At 40.9% G+C, this 20,762-nt stretch overlaps 1 protein-coding gene across 2 annotated transcripts in view; it reads right to left on the minus strand.

The window, feature by feature from the left end:
* The window catches only part of XPO4 (exportin 4), a 124,863-nt gene that overhangs the window by 90,846 nt on the left and 13,255 nt on the right, over positions 1-20,762 (minus strand). The gene's annotated exons all lie outside the window — the stretch shown is intronic.

Raw genomic sequence — 20,762 nt, forward strand, 5'->3', positions numbered from 1 at the left:
ATTCCTGTTACATGGTTTGGTTAACTTTTAACTTACTATTAAGACTTACAAATACTTAATTTAGGAAAGGAGGCTAGAGGTAGATGGCAGAAAAATAAACCTTTATTATTCAAACCACTGAATAAAGAGGGCAAATCATAATTTCAATTATATTAAATAATCTAGATGATGAAAAATGTTACAATTATATTAGATCAACACTCATTATAAATTATATCAATTATGCAACATTAGTCACTAATTTCAGTCAAAATAATAAAAAAAAAAAGTTATTCACCCAGGAAAAACTAACTACTGTGAATCTCTGGCTTCAGAGAATTCTTATAATTAGCTAAAGCCAGTTCAGACTACTATTCCTAATCATATAGCACCCTCTACAGTTCTCTAGATAAAAATGAAAATATTTCCATTAAAGAACTGTGTTGGCTGGTCCCAGTGGCTCACGCCTGTAATCCTAGCACTTTGGGAGGCCAAGGAGGGAGGATAATTTGAGATCAGGAATTTGAGACCAGCCGGGCAACAAGGTGAAACCCAGTCTCTACTACAAATACGAAAATATTAGCCGGGTGTGGTGGTGCACACCTCCCAGCTACTCAGAGGCAGAAGCATGAGAATCGCTTGAACCCGTGAGGCAGAGGTTGCAGTGAGCTGATATGGTGCCACTGCACTCTAGCCTGGGTGAAGGAGTGAAACTCTGTCTCAAAAAAAAAAAAAGAATTGTGTTAAATTCTTAACACTTCTTTAAAAAGAATTTTGAGCGTGGTGGTTCACACCTGTAATTCCAGCACTTTGGAAGGCCGAAGAGTACAGGTCACCTGGGGTCAGGAGTTCGAGACCAGCCTGGCCAACATGGTGAAACCCCGTCTCTACTAAAAATACAAAAAAATTAGCCAGGCATGGTGGTGCACACCTGTAAATCCCAGCTACTTAGGAGGGTGAAGCACGAGAATCACTTGAACCCAGGCGGCAGAGGTTGCAATGAGCTGAGATCCCGCTGCTGCACTCCAGCCTGGAAAACAGAGCCAGACTCCATCTCAATTAAAAAAAAAAAAAAAATTTACTAATAAAACTGTGAGGGCTGGGTGTGGTGGCTCATGCCCGTAATCCCAACACTTTGGGAGATCGAGGAGGGTAGATCACCTGCCTGGCCAACATGGTGAAACCCCATCTCTACTAAAAATACAAAAATGAGTCGGGCTCAGTGGCAGGAGCCTGTAATCCCAGCTACTAGCGAGGCTGAGGCAAGAAAATCACTTGAACCCAGGAGGCAGAGGTTGCAGTGAGTCAAGATCACGCCACTGCACTAGAGCCTAGGTGACAGAGTAAGACCTTGTCTCAAAAAAAAAAAAAAAAAAAACTGAACAGCAAACTATATTCTAGAAGTATTTTTGTCTTTCCATTTTCAAATTATTTTGTTTGTTTGCTTTTTGTGTTTTTTGTCTGTTTTGGAGACAGCCTCACTCTGTTGCCCAGACTGAAGTACAGTAGCACGATCACGGCTCACTGCAGCCTCAACCTCCAGGGCTCAAGTAATCCTCCTGCCTCAGTCTCCTCAGTAGCTGGGACTACAGGCATGCGCCAAGCCCAGTTAATTTTTGTATTTTTTGTAGAGATGGGGTCTCACTATGCTGCCCAGGCTGGCCTCCAACTCCTATACCTCAGTGATCTGCCTGCCTTGGCCTCCCAAAGTGCTAGGATTACGGGTGTAAGCCATCGTGCCTGACCAATTTTCAAATTTTTTATTCCCACCACCTTTTCTAGTTCAACAAGATGAGCTTGTGGGGTTTTTGTTTTATTGCTTTGTTTTCTTTTCCTGAGACGGAGTGTCACTCTGTTGCCCATTGCAGGGGCATGATCTCAGCTCACTGCAACCTCCGCCTCGGCCTCCCAAAGTGCTGGGATCACAGGCATGAGCCACCGTGCCCAGTCTTTTTTGTTTTGTTTTTTAAAACAGGGTGTCACTCTGTCGCCCAGGCTGGAGTGCAGTGGCATGATCATAGTTCACTGTAACCTCGAACTCTTGGGCTCAAGGGATCCTCCCGCCTTTGCCTCTCCTGTAACCAGGACTACAGGGGCATGCCACCACACACGGCTAATTTTTAAATTTTTGTAGAGGGTAGACACCATGGCTCATACCTGTAATCCCAGCACTCTGGATTACAAAATCCCAAAGTCTGCTGACATTACTGACTCTGTGTATGGCATAGAGTAAACACTACTACCCATGTTATACTGCTACAAATACGAATCTATGAGTTCCTCAAGCAATTTCTGGATCATACATTCTTTCTTATCATCCTTGAAAAGCACAACACATGCATAATTGTGCAAATTAATATGCTAGTTATTCTACAAACAAAAATTGTCTAAAGTTAATCCAAAAGACATCCTCATTTCCACATACACTTAATCTACTAGAAAGAACAGGTCTGAAAATATAATGAAGATGATATTCTATTTATGTCAGATTTTAGAAATAGTAAACTATAATCTAAAAGTAGATTTATATTAACCACCTGGTTAAATATTATCATACAAACAATAAAATTATCAAGTCAATACATTAAATGGCAGGATGGTAGTCACTTTAGTTTTCTACAACCAAAATTTTAAATTCCTTCTTGAAATCTACTTGGCAATGGTTTCCAAATGGCAAGCTATCTGCATCAGACAGTCCTGGAAACCTTTTAAAACTGGCAAATAGATTTCCAACTCCAAAGGATTCAACAGGCTGGGAGTCAAAACCAAAAATACACATTTTTCCCTCAAAGTTCCCCAGGTGGTACTCACCCATAAAACTCCCCACTGTCAAACTCCTTACCCTTCAAAAATCTTAAGTTACCCTTCAAAAATCTGCTTCCGTCTCTACTTCCTTTATCAACCTTCACTCACCTTTCCCCAGTTGTCCAAGCACAACTAACATCTCTATTCCACCTCACATAACACATTGCTTGTCCATCTCTATTACCCAACTTAGCATAATGGACTACAAACCTTTATTTGCTGCCCCCTGCCCTTCCTTTTATTATTTCTCTGACACCAGGGACTTTATTTATCTCTAAATTCCTAGGGCCTACCACATACAAAAGACAGAGGCATTTAATAGCATCTAACATTTATTGAGCATTTAGGATACGAGGCATTATTTTAGATAGATACATACACAGGAAAGAAAGAAGAAAGACAGGAAGGAGGAGGGAAGTTGGAAGGTAATCTCACTAACCCTAACAACTCTATGAGGAGGAAATATTCTTATCCCCATTTTACAGATGAGGAAACTGAGGTATGTAAAGAATAAGTAATTTGCCCAATGTCACACTATCAGTAAGAAGCAGAGCTGAAAATTAAACCCAGGTAGTATGACTCCAGAGTCTTAACTCTTAACAGAAACTACATTTACATAGCTCAAATTTATGTAAGACTCATCATTCTTTAGGCTGTCTGGTAGAAAAGAAAAAAACCTTCCCTAGAAGTTTTCCTCCAGGACCCAATACAGATATTAAAGTGTTTTGCATAGCCTGTGAAGCTTCGGTAAACAAAGAGTAATAAAGGGGCTTTTTGAATTCCCTGTTTATGTTCTCATCATTGCCACTATAGTAAAAGCTTAAAAAGGGTTCACACTTCAGAGATGGAATCCCATAAATCAGAAGGATTGGAAGCAATAGGAGGTGGTAGTAGAGACCCGTGACCATTTCAAGGATCTTCAAAAAAAAAAAAAAAAAACCAAGGATGGGAAAAAACTGAGATTTGTTTCCAGAGTTGGAGCTCACAAATTCCTAACTCAATAGACTGGGCTTTCTAGCCCCAACCCCATGACCCTCCAAGCCCAGCTCAGTTGCCTTCAGTTCACAAAATCTCCTGGAGAACACCATCAGTGTTCTAGGGGCATCCAAAATTAGAACTCTAAAGATTACTTACTAATGAATAGATTAACTGACATATTTCAAGGAGAAACAGAGACACACCAAAATATCTAAATGGTTTCTATTCAGAGTATTTTTCAGGGCTGACTATATGCCAAGCACCATGCCAGAAACTAGGGATACTAAAGGAAGGGAAAAAGCCCTGTCCTTATGGAATTCTATTAGGAAACACAGGCACTAAACAGTCACATAAATAATTCATGAGTCTATAATTTCTGCCTGCACTGACTCATTTTGGCTTCTTCCTCTATCATGTTACTAATCCTTTCCTCAAAAAAGTCAGGAATCCCAATTGTCAAATCCTACAAATCCCACAGCACTTTTCTTTTTTTGAGACAGAGTCACTCTGTTGCCCAGGCTGGAGTGCAGTGGCACAATCTCGGTTCACTGCAACCTCCACCTCCCAGGTTCAAGCAATTCTCATGCCTCAGCTCCTCCAGTAGCTGGGACTACAGGCACGCACCACCATGCCCAGCTAATTTTCTACAGGACCTTTAGACTCTTCTTTTCCCTGGGCAGCAATAATTGTAACTTTTTTACTACTATTAACAACAACATCTACTACTTATTTGCCAGGCAGAGGGCTAAATACTTTACATGCATTATCTCATTTAATCCCCAAAACATCCCTGTAGGAATTATTTCCCCTCTTTTACATCTGGAGAAAACAGGATTCAGAAATTGTTGCATTCCCAAGATGTCAAAGTTAGTAAGCATCATAACCAGAATCTGTTTTGCTAGAAAGGCCCAAAACCTGAAACTTACAGTACTCTTTGTGGAATATTATGAAATATTGTTATGGCAAATTTAATTTAACAAAATGTTTCATTTTGTGTTAGTGGATTTAATTTTAGATAGGATCACTGGCAACCTCCAAAAAGTAAGGAAAGATTAAGGATTAAGATTAAAGATTAAGGTCTGCATGACATTAAAGCCCATGCTTTGAACCTCCTTAAGTATTATTGCTGGGGACACACAGTTGGGTAGACTAACATCTCTCAGATACCTAGTAGAGAAATCTGAATAATATTCTTGGCTTACTATACATATCATTTATAGGACCATTAAAAAACAAGAAAATGTGAGAATATTAAAGTCAAACTGAAAATCTGGCATTACTGGTAGATATGAAATAAGCTACAAAACTAGAAAAGAACACATGTTCAACTCATATCATAGAGCTCATTTAAGGATTTCTTAGGTTTAATTTCTCGTTTATCTTTGACAGAGACAGACGGTGCTATGGTTCAAATCTGTTCGCCAAAACCCATGTTAAAATTTAATTGCCATTGTAACAGTATTGGGAGATGGGGCCACGATTAGGTGATTAGGTCATGAGGGTTTGGCCCTTATTAATAGACTAATGCCAACTAACTCAAGAGTAGGGTCCTGAAAAAAGGTTAAATTAGGCCCTATTTCTCTTTCTCTCTCTCTGTCTTGCTCATGCTCACTTGTCCTTCTGCAACAGGATAACACGGCTAGAAGGCCCTCATCAGATGCCGGCACCATGCTGCTCTTGGACTTCCCAGCTCCAGAACCATGAACCAAATAAACTTCTGTTCTTGGCCGGGTGCGGTGGCTCACGCCTGTAATCCTAGCACTTTGGGAGGCCGAGGCGGGTGATCACCTGAGGTCAGGAGTTCGAGACCAGCCTGACCAACGTGGTGAAATCCCATCTCTACTAAAAATACAAAAATTAGCTGGGCATGATGGCAGGTGCCTATAATCCCAGCTACTCAGGAGGCTGAGGCAGGAGAATCGCTTGAAACCCAGGAGGTGGAGGTTGCAGTGAGCCAAGATCGCAGCACAGCACTCCAGCCTGGGGGACAATGTGAGACTCCGTCTCAAAAAAAAAAAAAGAAAAAGAAAAAAAAATTCTGTTGTTTATAAATTATCCAGTTTGTAGTATTCTGTTATTGCAGCAGAAAATGGACTAAGACAGATGGTTTAATAGTCTAATTAGAAAATGACAGATGTACCAACCAAAAACATAAATACTGGTAGTCTTTGACTCATTCACTAAAAATTTTAAGTTAGTGATAAAAATTTACTCAACTTTCAGTTTTCCCTCCTTAATCTTTCCTTACTTTTTGGAGGTTACCAGTGATCCTATCTAAATTTAAATCCACTAACACAAAATGAAACATTTTGTTAAATTAAATTTGCCATAACAATATTTCATAATATTCCACAAAGAGTACTATAAATTTCAGGTTTTGGGCCTTTCTAGCAAAACAAATTTGAGAGTCACTGCCCTAAGTAATCCCTGTCTCTCTAGCAAAGCTACCCTTTCAAATTTGAAAGACGTCCTTTCAAAAACAGCCTTCTAGTATAAGCTCCTTTACATATCTTCCGTTTTAAAGTCTCTTTTCCTCCCAATGTTCTTCCTCTATCACCTTCTCCAATTTCTTGCAAAATATTCCCTCCTCTATAACTGCCTCTTAAATCTATGTCCTCCTCTCTCACATAAAGCCTCGGTTCCTTCTTTGTCTTTCCTTTCCTTCTTCTCTTAAAAGTTGTCCTTAGCACTGGTCCCTTCTGTTTACAAACAGGCCTGCCCTATCTCAAAAACCCCTTTACACAATCTCACGGCTACAGAACCAGAAAGACCTGGTTTCTAATCCCATTTCTGTAGCACACTAGTTGGGAAACCTGCAAAATGCTGCTAATGAATTCATCTCATAATTGATAGGAGAACTGCACTAGCATACAGGTCTCCCAAAATTAATCTATAACAAGTAATACGATTCCAATTAAAATCCCAATAGGGTTTATATGACAAGATAATCCTAACTCATGTAATGGTAAAGGCACAAAAGGGTCAAATTAATTTTTAAAAAAGAAGCTAGGCGAGGTGGCTCACGCCTGTAATCCCAGCACTTTGGGAGGCCGAGGCGGGTGGATCACCTGAGATCAGGAGTTTGAGACCAGCCTGACCAACAGAGTGAAACCCCATCTCTACTAAATACAAAAAAAAAAAAAAAGCTGGCTGGTGGCGCATGCCTGTAATCCCAGCTACTTGGGAGGCTGAGGCAGGAGAATCACTTGAATCCGGAAGGCGGAGGTTGCAGTGAGCCAAGATTGCGCCATTGCACTCTAGCCTGGACAACGAGAGCAAAACTCCATCTCGAGAAAAAAAAAAAAAAAAAAGAATAAGGGGGTAATACCCATCTAAATCTAAACACTTATGAAGACATAATAGCAATTTTGAAAAACAGTATTAGAGCAGAAAAAACAATGGAATGGAGAAAATTCCCAGCAACAAACCTATGACATATGACAAATCAATGAGAAAAAAATAGACTGTATAGTCTGTTTAAATAGTGCTGGAACAACTGGCAATTTCTAAGGAAAAACATAAAAGTAGACAGTTACTCATATTGTACATAATAATAAATTCCAGGTGAACTTAAGATTTAAAAATGAAAAGCAAAACTTTAATAGGAGGAAAACATAGGAAAGTATGATGTCAAAGTAGGGAAGAATTTCTTAATAAATAAAAGGCAAAAATTCTTTTTAAAAATTAGTAAATTGAACTATATTAAAATCATAACCTCCTAAATTTAAAGGCACCATTAAGTAAAGTGAAAGACTAGTCACAGATGAGAACGTGTCCGGAACTTATTCCTTCTGGTGGGTTCTTGGTCCTCGCGGTGAGTGTTCCCGCTCTTAAAGGTGGTGCGAACCCAAAGAGTGAGCAGCAGCAAGATATATTGTGAAGAGAGAAGGAACAAAACTTCCACATCGTGTAAGGGGATCCGAGCGGGTTGCCACTGCTGGCTGGGGTGGCCAGCTTTTAGTCCCTTATTTGTCCACGCCCACATCCTGCTGATTGGTCCATTTTACAGAGTGCTGATTGATGCATATACAATCCTTTAGCTAGACACAGAGTGCTGATTGGTGCGTTTTTACAGAGTGCTGATTGGTGCATTTACAATCCTTTAGCTAGACACAGAAAAGATCCCCAAGTCCCCCCACTCGACCCAGGAAGTCCAGCTGGCTTCCCCTCTCAAGAAGGCAATAATTGCACTGGATATAATTAACAAAGGATTAATACCCAGAACATAATAACATTCACAAACGTAAGTAAAAGACAACTTATAGCAGAAACTGACAACTATGCCTTCACTCTTCTCTCCTTCCTTAGTAACAAGACCCTAATTTTATTTGCTCAGCAGCAATGCACCTACCCACCTAAAATGACATTTCCTGGACCCATTTCTAGCTAGGAGGATCTATGGGATTAAGTTCTGGCCAATAAGATATTAGCAAAGTTTCAGGTGGGATTCCCTAAAGGGAGATGATTCAGCTAGAAACACTCTTCTTTCCTGTTCCCCAGAAGTAGACATGATAGCTGTAGTTCTACTAATCATCTGGGACCATGAGAAGACTTAAAAGATCGAAGATATCCTCTAAGAATAGTGAAACAGAAAAACAGAAGAACTGTAAGCCCCTGATGACATCCTACAGCCACTAAACCATTCATATACATATCTATCTATCTATCTATCTCCATACTTTTTTTGTGAGAAAAACTAAACCTATCTTTTTAAAAAACACTGTAATTTTAGTTTTTTGTTATATGCTGCCAAACCTAATCCAAACAAATATGCAACAGAAATGCTGCCAATGAACAATAGGCTAGACAATTCAGAGTAGAAAGTAAAAATGGATATTAAACATGACAACACACTCAACCTCACTAGTAACACATGGAAATGCAAATTAAAACAAGGAACTATCATTTCTGACTCATTGGCTAGATAAAAATTAAGTGCAAAAACAAGTGTTTGGGGATGGGCGTGGTGGCTCATGCCAGCACTTTGGGAGGCCAAGGCAGGTAGATGGCTTGAGGTCAGGAGCTCAAGACCAGCCTGGGCAACATGGCAAAACTCTGTCTCTACTAAAAATACAAAAATTAGCCAGTCGCGGTAGCACGCACCTGCAGTCCCTGCTACTCAAGAAGCTGAGGTGGGAGAATCACTTGAAGCCAAGATTGCGTCATGGCACTCCAGCCTGGGTGATAGAGCCAGACGCCTTCTCAAAAAAAAACAAACAAGTGTTTGGGGAAGTTTGGGGTATCATTATAAACTGCTAATGGTAATATAAAATGGAACAATCACTTAGAATTGAGACTTATCTAGAAAAAGTTGATAGTCCCAACCAGCAAGGTATGCACAAGTCCACTTCTACCACCTTCTAGGCATTTATTCCCAGAGAACTTCTCCCCTCTCCCACATACATACAAAGGCCACAAAGATGTTCCTACAACACTATAATAGAAAAAAAAAAAAGAAGAAGTAACAATTTAGATTTCCACCAAGAGAGAATACATTGCGGTATAGTCATACATTGGTTTATAAAGCCAGTAAAAATTGAACTAGAGCTATATTTACCAACCTAGATAAACCCTGAAAATTATTCTGAATGAAAATGGCAAATGACAAGACGTGTACAATACACCATTTATATAAAATTTTAAAAACTCAATAGTATGTTATTTACATTTGTGGGAAGAGTATAAAAGCACAGAAGGAAGGATAAGCAACTGTGAAGCCATGATGGCCTCTGTGGAAAATGAGGACGAGGCAGGGAATGGTGTCTACAGAGACTCAAAGGGGGCTTCAATTATATCTATGATATCTTACTGTTTTTAAAAGATTGTATGCAAAACATCTATATGAACATTTGCTAATCTAGGAGGTAGGCATATGAATATAATTTATATTACTCTATGCATTTTTCTGTCCATTTAAAACCTTGCATTTCTTTAAATAAGTGGGCCTTCTATTCTCGATAGTACAGCTGACCTTAAACAACTCTTCTGCTAAAACAAGACAAAAATGGTGGACAAAATTTCTTAAAAATTTTAAGTGCATCACTGAGCTTACAAGAAATTAAGGAATCATCAAAAGCTAAAACAGAAGCGAACGCAGGGACCCAAAGATGAATGCAAGCACTCATGTGTTTACCCTGGAGACATGTGCCAACCTCTAGTGACCCTGAACTTCCATTTTGACAGCTGCCTAGCATAAAGAAGACAGGAGATTAAAGCCAGGGCCCATCTCAGGTAGGGATCTAACAAGATATCCCTCCACATAAAGCTGGGATCCTCAGCGCAAGGGTAAACTATTTAAAAAACGAACAAAACAAACCAGGAAGGAGGGGGACCAGGGAAGAGAAAAAGAGGGGAGAAGGGAGGGAAGGATTAACTTGCCAGTCTGGACCTTGACAATAGATGGAAAAGCGTAAATTACTTCAGACAATGAATACCCGCAAGCAGGCCCATGGCAGGTCTCTTGCCCATCACAACAGGAACCACGTTGTCAAAAAAACTTGAAGCCAATAAAATTAAAGTAGTCCTGTGTTGTTTATGTACCTAGGCACTTGGAAGAATCCAGGCTTCAGAGTTTTTCATAAACATTTCCAAGAGTTAACATATAAATTTCACTAAACATACGAGGAAATAAGCCACTACAGGTTTACAGAACAATAAATTAAAGAATCAGACAAACAAAACTCACAAATATTAGAAATGTTAGAAACAGAATATAAAATATTTAAAAGAACCAAAAATGTAAAAAGGAGACTTTACCAAAATTAAAAACTTTTGTACATCAAATGACATTATCAAAAGAATGAAAAGGCAATCCACAGAATGGGAGAAAATACTATAAATCATTTACTTATCTGACAGCAGATTAATATCTGTAATCTATAAAGAACTCCTACAACTCAATGACGAAAAACCAAATAACCTGATTAAAAAATACAAAAAGGATGTTAACAGACATTTCTCCAAAGAAGATACATAAATAGCCAAGAAGCACATGAAAAGATGCCCAACATACCAAATCACTAGGAAAATACGAATCAAAACTGCAAGACATCACCTCACATCCATGAGAACAGAGGATGTGGAGAAACTGGAAACTTTGTACACTGCTGGTGGAAATGTAGAAATGGTACAGCCAAACAAAAAAAGGAACAGCCACAGATGGGCGCGGTGGCTCATGCCTGTAATCCCAGCACTTTGGGAGGCAAAGGCGGGTGGATCACGAGGTCAGGAGTTCAAGACCAGCCTGGCCAAGATGGTGAAACCCCGTCTCTACTAAAAATACAAAAATTAGCCGGGCACAGTGGCGCATGCCTGTAATCCCAGCTACTCGGGAAGCTGAGGCAGGAGAATTGCTTGAACCCAGTAGGTAGAGGTTGCGGTGAGCCTAGATCACGCCATTGCACTCCAGCCTGGGCGACAAGAGCAAGACTCCGTCTCAAAAAAAAAAAAAGAAAAAAAAAAAAAAAAGGAACAGTCACTAGGGAAGATAGTATGGCAGTTCCTCAAAAAATCAAAGATAAAACTATCATATAAGCCAGTCATTCTACTTCCAGCTATATATCCAAAAGAACTGAAAGCAATGCTTTAATAGACTGTACCAATGTTCACTAAAGAATGCATGGATAAACAAAACATGGTATATTCACACAATGGAATATTATTCAGAAATAAAAAGGAATGAAGCGGTAGGGGGCAGTGGCTTACACCTGAAATCCCAGCACTTTGGGAGGCTGAGGTGGGTAGATTGCTTCAGTTCCAGGGTTCCAGACCAGCCTGGGAAACATGGTGAAACCCCATCTCTACGAACACATACAAAAGTTAGCCAGGCCTGGTGGCTTGCACCTGTAGTCCCAGCTACTGGGCAGGCTGAAGTGGGAGGATCACTTGAGCCTGGGAGGTCAAGGCTGCAATAAGACAGGATTGCACCACTGCACTCCAGCCTGGGTAACAGAGCAAGACCCTGCCTCCAAAAAAAAAGGAATGAAGTACTAAGATATATTACAACATGGATGAACTTTGAAAACATTATGCCAAGTAAGATAACCCAGACACAAAAGGACAAATACTGTATGATCTCACTTATATAAGGTAGTTAAAATAGTCAAATTCATAGAAAGTAGAATCATGGTTAGCAGGGATTAGAGGCAGGAGGAAATGGGAAGTTGCTATTTAATGGGTATATAGTTCCAGTTTGGGATAATGGAAAAGTTCTGGAGATAGTGATAAATTTTGGTGACAGTTACACAACAATATGAATGGCAAATTTTATGTTGAATTTTACAATAATTTTTTTTTTTTTTTTTTGAAACAGAGTCTCGCTCTGTCGCCCAGGCTGGAGTGCAGTGGCAAAATTTTGGCTCACTGCAAGCGCCACCTCCCGGGTTCATGCCATTCTCCTGCCTCAGTTTCCCGAGCAGCTGGGACTACAGGCACCCGTCACCACGCCCAGCTAATTTTTTTGGTATTTTTAGTAGAGACATGGTTTCACCATGTTAGCCAGGATGGCCTCGATCTCCTGACCTCATGATCCGCCCGCCTCAGCCTCCCAAAGTGCTGGAATTACAGGCATGAGCCACCGCATCCAGCCAATAATTTTTTTTAAAAGGAGCAAGATATCACAAGAAAACTTTTATGAGCAATATAATAAAATAAATATAAATATCAATAGACTTACTATGTTTGGTTTGGATGACAGTTACAGGGGTACACACAATCACATATCATCATCAAATTGGACACCTGAGATTTGTGAATTTTCTTGTGTTAATATACTTCAATAAAATATACATTAAAAACTCACTAAACAGATCAAAGAACAGATTAGATACATTGGGGAAAAAACTGGGGGCTGGGCACAGTGGCTCACAGCTGTAAGCCCAGCACTTTGGGAGGCTGAGGAGGGTGGATTACCTGAGGTCAGGAGTTTGAGACCAGTCTGGCCAACAAGGTGAAACTCCGTCTCTACTAAAAATACAAAAAAATTAACTGGGCATGGTAGTGCATGCCCGTAGTCCTCGCTACTTGGGAGGCTGAGGCAGGAGGATCACTTGAACCTGGAAGGTAGAGGTTGCAGTGAGCCAATATCACACCACTGCACTCCAGCCTGGGCGACAGAGTAAGACTCTGTCTCAAAAAAAAAAAAGAAAGAAAGAAAGAAAAGAAAATTGGGAAAACTGAAGACAGATATGGGAAATTATTACAAACATAGGAAGGCACAAACATGAAGCATGTTAGTCCTTTCACGTTACTATAAAGGAATACTTGAGATTGGGTAATTTATAAAGAAAAGAGGCTTATTTGGCTCATGGTTCTGCAAGCCATACACACGGTACCAACATCTGCTCAGCTTCTGGTGAGGCCACAGGGAGCTTTCAATCATGGCAGAGAGCAAAGGGAGAGCCAGCATATCATATGGCAAGAAAGAAAGCAAGTGGGGGGAGGTGCCACATTCTTTTAAACCAGATCGCCGGTGAACTCAGAGGGAGGCACCATGCCATTCATGAGGGATCCACCCCCATGACCCAAACACCTCCTACTAGGCCCACCTCCAACATCAGAAGTCATATTTCAATATGAGACTTGGAGAGGACAAAACATCCAAACCACATCATAAAGAGTCTAGGAGAATTGGCCAGGCACAGTGGCTCATGCTTGTAATCCTAGCACTTTGGGAGGCCGAGGTGGGTGGATCACCTGAGGTCAGGAGTTTGGGACCAGCCTGGCCAACATGGCAAAATCCCATCTCTACTAAAAATACAAAAATTAGCCAGGTGTGGTGGTGGGCGACTATAATCCAGCTACTCCGGAGTCTGAGGCAGGAGAATCGCTTGAACCAGTAGGGCAGAGGTTGCAGTGAGCCGAGATGGAGCCACTGCACTCCAGCCTGGGCAAAAGAGCAAAACTCAGTCTCAAAAAAAAAAAGGCAGGGAGTGTAGGAGAATAAAGGGACCATCCATGCTCTGCTGTACTCAGAGCCCCGAGAGGCTGACCTCTAGACACCACATGACTCAGGCTTCCTCACTCTGTCCCAGTGGTTCCTTTTTCCCACCAAAAGCCACAGCTCCCTAAAGCTGCTCTCCCCTATCCCGCCCTGCCCTTGCAGACCCTGAAAATGGCTTTACCATCCTTTGCGGTTCCCTCACATCTTACCCCTCCCAAGCCTCTGTCAATAGTTATCTTCGTTAACTCTCTTCAATTACACCTTTGAGTGTTTCTTGGCAGGCCTTGCCTGACACAGCATGGAGCTCCAATGGGTGAGGAGAAAGAAAAGATGTAGACTCAAAGCTAAAGATGCTTCTTTAGCATTCCAAAATCGATGAGAAACACTAAAAATCAGAAAGCCCAACGAATCCCAAACTAAATAAAAAGGAGGAAAAATCATATTACTGATATCACAGTGAAACTGAAGAATTCAAAGAGAAGACCTTAAAAGCAGTCAAAGAAAAAAGATATTTATAAGGCATAACAGACTAAACTGTATTTCTTAGAGCAATAAGATAAGCCAGACAAGAGAGATCAGAATAACATTTTCAGGGTATTGAAAGAAAATAACCTTAACCTAGAAATGTCTATCTAGAAAAATGATCTTTCAGGGATTAGAGTATAATGAAAGCATGTTCCTACAAATAAAAACCAAGAGAGTTTACCACCAAAGTACTCTTCCCTAAAAAAATTCTAAAGAAAATACTTCAAGTAAAGTGAATCCAAATTAATGATCTTGAATGCAAAAGACTATGGAGTAAACATATTGTATTGGGGTTTTTTTTTGTTTTTGAGAGAGAGTTTTGCTCTTTTTGCCCAGGATGGAGTGCAATGGCACGATCTCCACTCACTGCAACCTCTGCCTCCTGGGTTCAAGCGATTCTCCTGCCTCAGCCTCCCGAGTAGCTGGGATAACAGGCATGCACCACCACGTCCGGCTAATTTTGTATTTTAGTAGAGATGGGGTTTCTCCATGTTGGCCAGGCTGGTCTCGAACTCCCAACCTCAGGTGATCCGCATGCCTCAGCCTCCTGAAGTGCTGCGATTACAGGCATGAGCCACCACACCCGGCCAAAAATATTGTTAAATACGTTCACTAAGGCCAGGTGAGGTGGCTCACACCTGTAATCCTGGCACTTTGGGAGGCGGAGGCAGGAGGATCGCTTAAGCCCAGGAGTTCAAGACTGCCCTGGGCAACAAGGCAGTCTCAAAAATTGATTTGTCTCACAAATAAATAAATAGCTGGGCATGATGGCCTCCACCTGTAGTCTTAGCTATTCAGGAGGCTGAAGCAGGATTACTAGAGCTCAAGAGGTCAAGGGTACAGTGAGCCAAGATCACACTACTGCACTCCAGCCTGGGCAAGAGGGTGAAACCCTGTCTCTTAAAAATAAATACAATATAATCCGATCCGATCCGATCCGATCCAATACAATCCAATCCAATCTATCACCCAGGCTATACTGCAGTAGTACAATCTCGGCTCACTACAGCATCAACCTCCCAGGCTCAAGCAGTCCTTCCACCTCAGCCTCCGGAGTAGCTGGGACCACAGGCGCATGACACCACACCTGGCTAAATTTTTTTGTATTTTTATAGAGATGGTATTTTTGCCATGTTACCTAGGCTGGTCTCAAAATCCTGGGCTCAAGTGATTCTCCTGCCTCAGCCTCCCAAAGTTCTGGGATTAGAGGCATGAGCAACTGCACGTGGCCAAGTATTGTATTTTTAAAATGATTCTACCTGGGAGGTTAAGGCAGGAGGATCACTTGAGCCCAAACGTTTGAAGCTGCAGTGAGCTTTAATTGCGCCACTGTGCTTCAGTCTGGGTGACAGAGCAAGACCCTGTCTCTTAAAACAAAAACAAGTAAAGATTAGTTTGAGAAAATGAAAAAAGACAATTAAAACTCTGGACAGCAATAGCGCATTAAGTAAAAAGAGAAGTTTTTTTTGTTTGTTTGTTTTGTTTGTTTGTTTTTTGAGATGGCGTTTCACTCTTGTTGCCCAGGCTGGAATGCAATGGCGCGATCTCGGCTCACTGCAACCTCCACCTCCCGGGTTCAAGCCTCAGCCTCCCAGGTAGCTGGAATTACAGGCATGCGCCACCACGCTGGCTAATTTTGTATTTTAGTAGAGATAGGGTTTCTCCATATTGGTCAGGCTGGTCTTGAACTCCCAACCTCAGGTGATCCGCCCGCCTTGGCCTCCCAAAGTGCTGAGATTGCAGGTATGAGCCACCGTGCCCAGCCAGGAGAGAGGTATTTTTAAGCTAGTCTTTGTATTACTCTGGCTGGGACGGAATATACATATTATCTTTGGACTAAATTGAATATGCATGTTAAAATGTTTACTGTGGTCAATGAGATATTAAAACTAAGAACATAGTTTATGACAACAAACTACGGAATGAGAAACAAAAGATTATCAAACCCTAAAAGAAGGCAAGAAAGAAAAAAATCACATGCACACACAGTAAGATAACAAATAAATTATAATTTATCAGTAATGACAAGTAAATGTAATAAACTAAATGTTCTACATAAAAAACTAAGATTGACAGACTGGATAAAAAAGAAAATCCAAAATTATGCTGTTTACAAGAAATACATATAAAACTCAAGGGCATGGAAATGTTGAAAGCACAAAGATGGAAAAAGTCCTCGTGCAATGGCTCATGCCTGTAATCCCAACACTTTGGGAGGCCAAGGCAGGAAGGTCACATGAGGTCAGGAGCTCAAGACCAGCCTGGTTAACAAAGCAAGCCCTTGTCTCTACAAAACAATTTTTAAAATAAAAATGAAAAAATAAGATAAGTTTACAAAAGTAGAAAAAAATTCTAATCAAAATAAAGTTAATGAAATTGATGTAGCCATCAGAGAAAAACAGAATTTAGGGCAAAATATTACTAAAAGACACTGGGCCATCTCATAATCATAAAAGGTTCAACTACAATGGCATGCAATACAATTTATACATACAAAACAAAACAGAACTACCAACAAATCCATTACAGTGGAAGATTAACATGTAACTCTCAGTAACTGTTAGCTTAGGAAGACAGAAGTATCTAATGAATTTGATTTAATAGCATAAATACATTGCACCTTTAAGTGAATATCACATTCTTTTCAAACACATACTGAACAAAAACTGACAACACACTAGACTGTAAGGCATATCCAAACAAATTTTAAATAACTGGTATGTACATGACATACTATCTGACCAAGAGCCATTAAGTAAGAAATTGATTTAACATAACAATAACACAAACTAGAAAAATTCAAGGATGAAAAAAAATCATAATGGAAATCAGAAAATGTACAGGCCAGGCTGGGCACAGTGGCTCACGCCTGTAATCCGAGCACTTTGAGAGGCCGAGGCGGGCAGATCACGAGGTCAGGAGTTTAAGACCAGCCTGATCAACGTGGTGAAACCCCGCCTCTACTAAAAATACAAAAATTAGCTGGGTGTGGTGGCGTGCACCTGTAATCCCAGCTACTTGGGAAGCTGAGGCAGGAGAATCGCTTGAACCCAGGAGGCGGAGGTTGCAGTGAGCCAAGATCTCGCCACTGCACTCCAGCCTGGGCAACAGAACGAGACTCCATCTCAAAAAATAAATAAATAAATAAAATATATAGGCTGGGCACGGTGGCTCACACCTGTAATCCCAGCACTTTGGGAAGCTGAGGCGGGTGGATCACTTGCGGTTGAGAGTTCAAGACCAGCCTGGCCAATATGGTAAAACCCTGTCTCTACTAAAAATATAAAAAATTAGTTGTAGTGGTGACTCATGCCTGTAATCCCAGTTACTCAGGAGGCTGAGGCAGGAGAATCCCTTGAACCCAAGATGCGGTGGGTACAGTGAGCCACTGCAGAGGTCACGCTACTGCACACCAGCCTGGGCAACAGAACAAGACTCTGTCTCAAAACAAAACAAAATAAAACTATAGTTTACAATAAACAAAAAAGCCAAAAGTTCTTTATTTGGAAGAACTAATAAAACTGGAGAGGAAAAACACAAATATATAAACAAGCAAGAATTAAAAGAGAAAGCAACTACAGATGCCTTGGAAAATAAAAAGACATTAAAAGGATAGCAAACAGGGCTGGGCATGTTGGCTCATGCCTGTAATCCCAGCACTTTGGGAGGCCGAGGCGGGCGTATCACCTGAGGTCAGGAGTTCGAGACCAGCCTGACCAACATGAAGAAACCCCGTCTCTACTAACAATACAAAATTAGCCAGGCGTGGTGGTGCATGCCTGTAATCCTAGCTACTCGCAAGGCTGAGGCAGAATTGCTTGAACCCGGGAGGCGGAGGTTGCAGTGAGCCGAGATTGCACCATTGCACTCCAGCCTGGGCAACAAGAGCAAAACTCCGCCTCAAAAAAAAAAAAAAAAAGGATAGCAAACAAATTTATTGTGATAAATACAGCAATTCCAATCCTATACAGATTTCTTCAAGAGACTACAAAACAGGAAACACTCTTTACGCCATTTCAAGAGCCCAGCATATCATCATAAATATGCCAATAGCAAAACCAGATGAGGACAGTGGAGGAAAAGAAATTTATACGTCAATCCTACTCATGAACACAGAAGAAGAAATCTTAAGATATTTCACATAAGGGAGGTGATGGATATGTTAATTAACTTGACTTAATCATTCCACGTTGTATATATATATTAAAACAATTATGTCAATTAAAAATATTAATAAAAAGATATTTCATAAACCAAATCCAACAATGGATGTTAAAAATAATAATGACGATAATAATATACACTGTGACCAAGTTAGGTATCCCAGAAATGAAAAACAGAGTTAACATTAGAAAATAAACAAGGCCGAGCACAGTGGCTCATGCCTGTAATCCCAGCACTTTGGGAGGCTGAGGCTGGTGGATCACTTGAAGTCAGGAGTTTGAGACCAGCCTGGCCAACATGGTGAAACTTCATCTCTACTCAAAATAAAAAAATTAGCCTGGCGTGGTGGTGCACACCTGTAGTCCCAGCTACTTGGGAGGCGGAGGCAGGTGAATCACTCGAATTCGGGAGGTGGAGGTTGCAGTGAGCCAACATCATACCACGGCACTCCAGCCTGGGCAACAGAGTCAGACTCTGTCTCAAAAAAGAAAAGAAAAAGAAAAAAAAAAAGAGGTCGGGCTCAGTGGCTCACGCCTATCTGTAATTCCAGCACTTTGGGAGACTGAGACAGGTGAATCACTTGAGGTCAGGAGATCAAGACCAGTCTGGCCAACATGGCAAAACCCCGTCTCTACTAAAAATAGAAAAATTAGCCAGACATGGTAGTGTACGCCTGTAATCCCAGCTACTCAGGAGGCTGAGGCAGGAGAATCGCTTGAACCTGGGAGGCAGAGGTTGCAGTGAGCCGAGATTGTGCCATTGCATGCCAGCCTGGGCGACAAGAGCAAAACTCCATCTCAAAAAAAAAAGAAAAGACTAAAATAATAAGAAAATGAATGATGAAATGATATGGAAGAGAGAGGCAATAACTAAATAAATCAACTCTATTACATTACCCTCAATTTTTTTTACTATATTGCCCCAAGTATATGGCATGATCTTTTAAGAAGATATAAAAGATACCTGGTGGGGGTTTTGTTTTGTTTTGTTTTGTTTGAGGCAGAGTCTTGTTCTGTCACCTAGGCTGGATGGAGTGCAGTGTTGTAATCATAGCTCACTGCAACTTTGACCTCCCAGACTCGATGAATGCTCCCACCTCAGCCTCCTGAGTAGATGAGACTACAGGTGCAGGCCTCCACACATGGATAATTTTTTTTTTTAAATTTTTTGTAGAGACAGAGTTTCGCCATGTTGCCCACTCCAGTCTCAAACTCCTGGGCTCAAGTGATCTGCTTGCCTTGGCCTCTCAAAATGCTGCAATTACAAGCATGAGCCACTGCACCCAGCCTGGTGGTCTTTTTTGAAAGGTTTCATTGAATACTGCTGAGAATTAGGAATTTTTCATTTCCCAACCATAATGACAAAGAGAAGAAAACTGACAAAAGACATTTCACATTCACAATTATGAGGTAAGTCAGAAGATGAAGGCAAAAAGACACTTTTTTTTTTTTTTTTTGAGACAGAGTTTCGCTCTTGTTGCCCAAGCTGGAGTGCAACGGTGCGATCTTGGCTCACTGCAACCTCCACCTCCCGGGTTCAAGCGATTCTCCTGCCTCAGCCTCCCAAGTACCTGGGGTCACAGGCATGTGCCACCATGCCCAGTTCCCAGTTAATTTTTTTTGTCATTTTTAGTAGAGACGAAATTTCACCATGTTGGTCAGGCTGGTCTCGAACTCCTGACCTCAAGTGATCCACCCACCTCGGCCTCCCAAAGTGCTGGGATTACAGGCGTTAGCCACTGCACCCGGCAAAAAGACACTCTTTTTGTGTTCTTCAATGCGGTAGCCACTAGACATGAGACTGTTTAAATTTAAGTTAATTAAAAATTTAGCTCTTCAGATATACTAGAGATATTTCAAGTGCCATGTGTGCATGGCTAGAAATTATCACATTGCAAAACACAAACACAGAATATTCCTATTACTGCAGAAAGTTTTTACAGACTGAACTGCTCTAGACTCTGTCAATCATGGTAAAATGGATCACGTAAGTGTCATCTCAGACCTTGAGTCTTCAGATGATGATGTTATATCAGTGGTTCTTAATTTAGGTAATTTTGTCCCCCAAGGGACATCTGGCAGTGTCTGGAAACATTTCTGGTTGCCACAACTGGGGAGCACTAATGGCAACTAGTGGATAGAGGGTAGGGACACTGCTAAACATCCTACAATGCATGAACCAGCCCTCAGCAACAAAAAGTATCCACCCGAAATGCTAATAATGGCAAGTTTGAGAAATCCTGCCCTAAATGAATTTTCTGCAACTCAACAATCAATGAACGAACATACTTCCAAGGAAAAAAATATGGTAATCTCATTCAGACAGTCATTACCCAAGAATTACATCATTACCCAATATTCTGTGACAACAA

Source organism: Pongo abelii, chromosome 14 (assembly GCF_028885655.2).
Source record: "Pongo abelii isolate AG06213 chromosome 14, NHGRI_mPonAbe1-v2.0_pri, whole genome shotgun sequence".
In the NCBI taxonomy this organism is placed as follows: Eukaryota; Metazoa; Chordata; class Mammalia; order Primates; family Hominidae; genus Pongo; species Pongo abelii.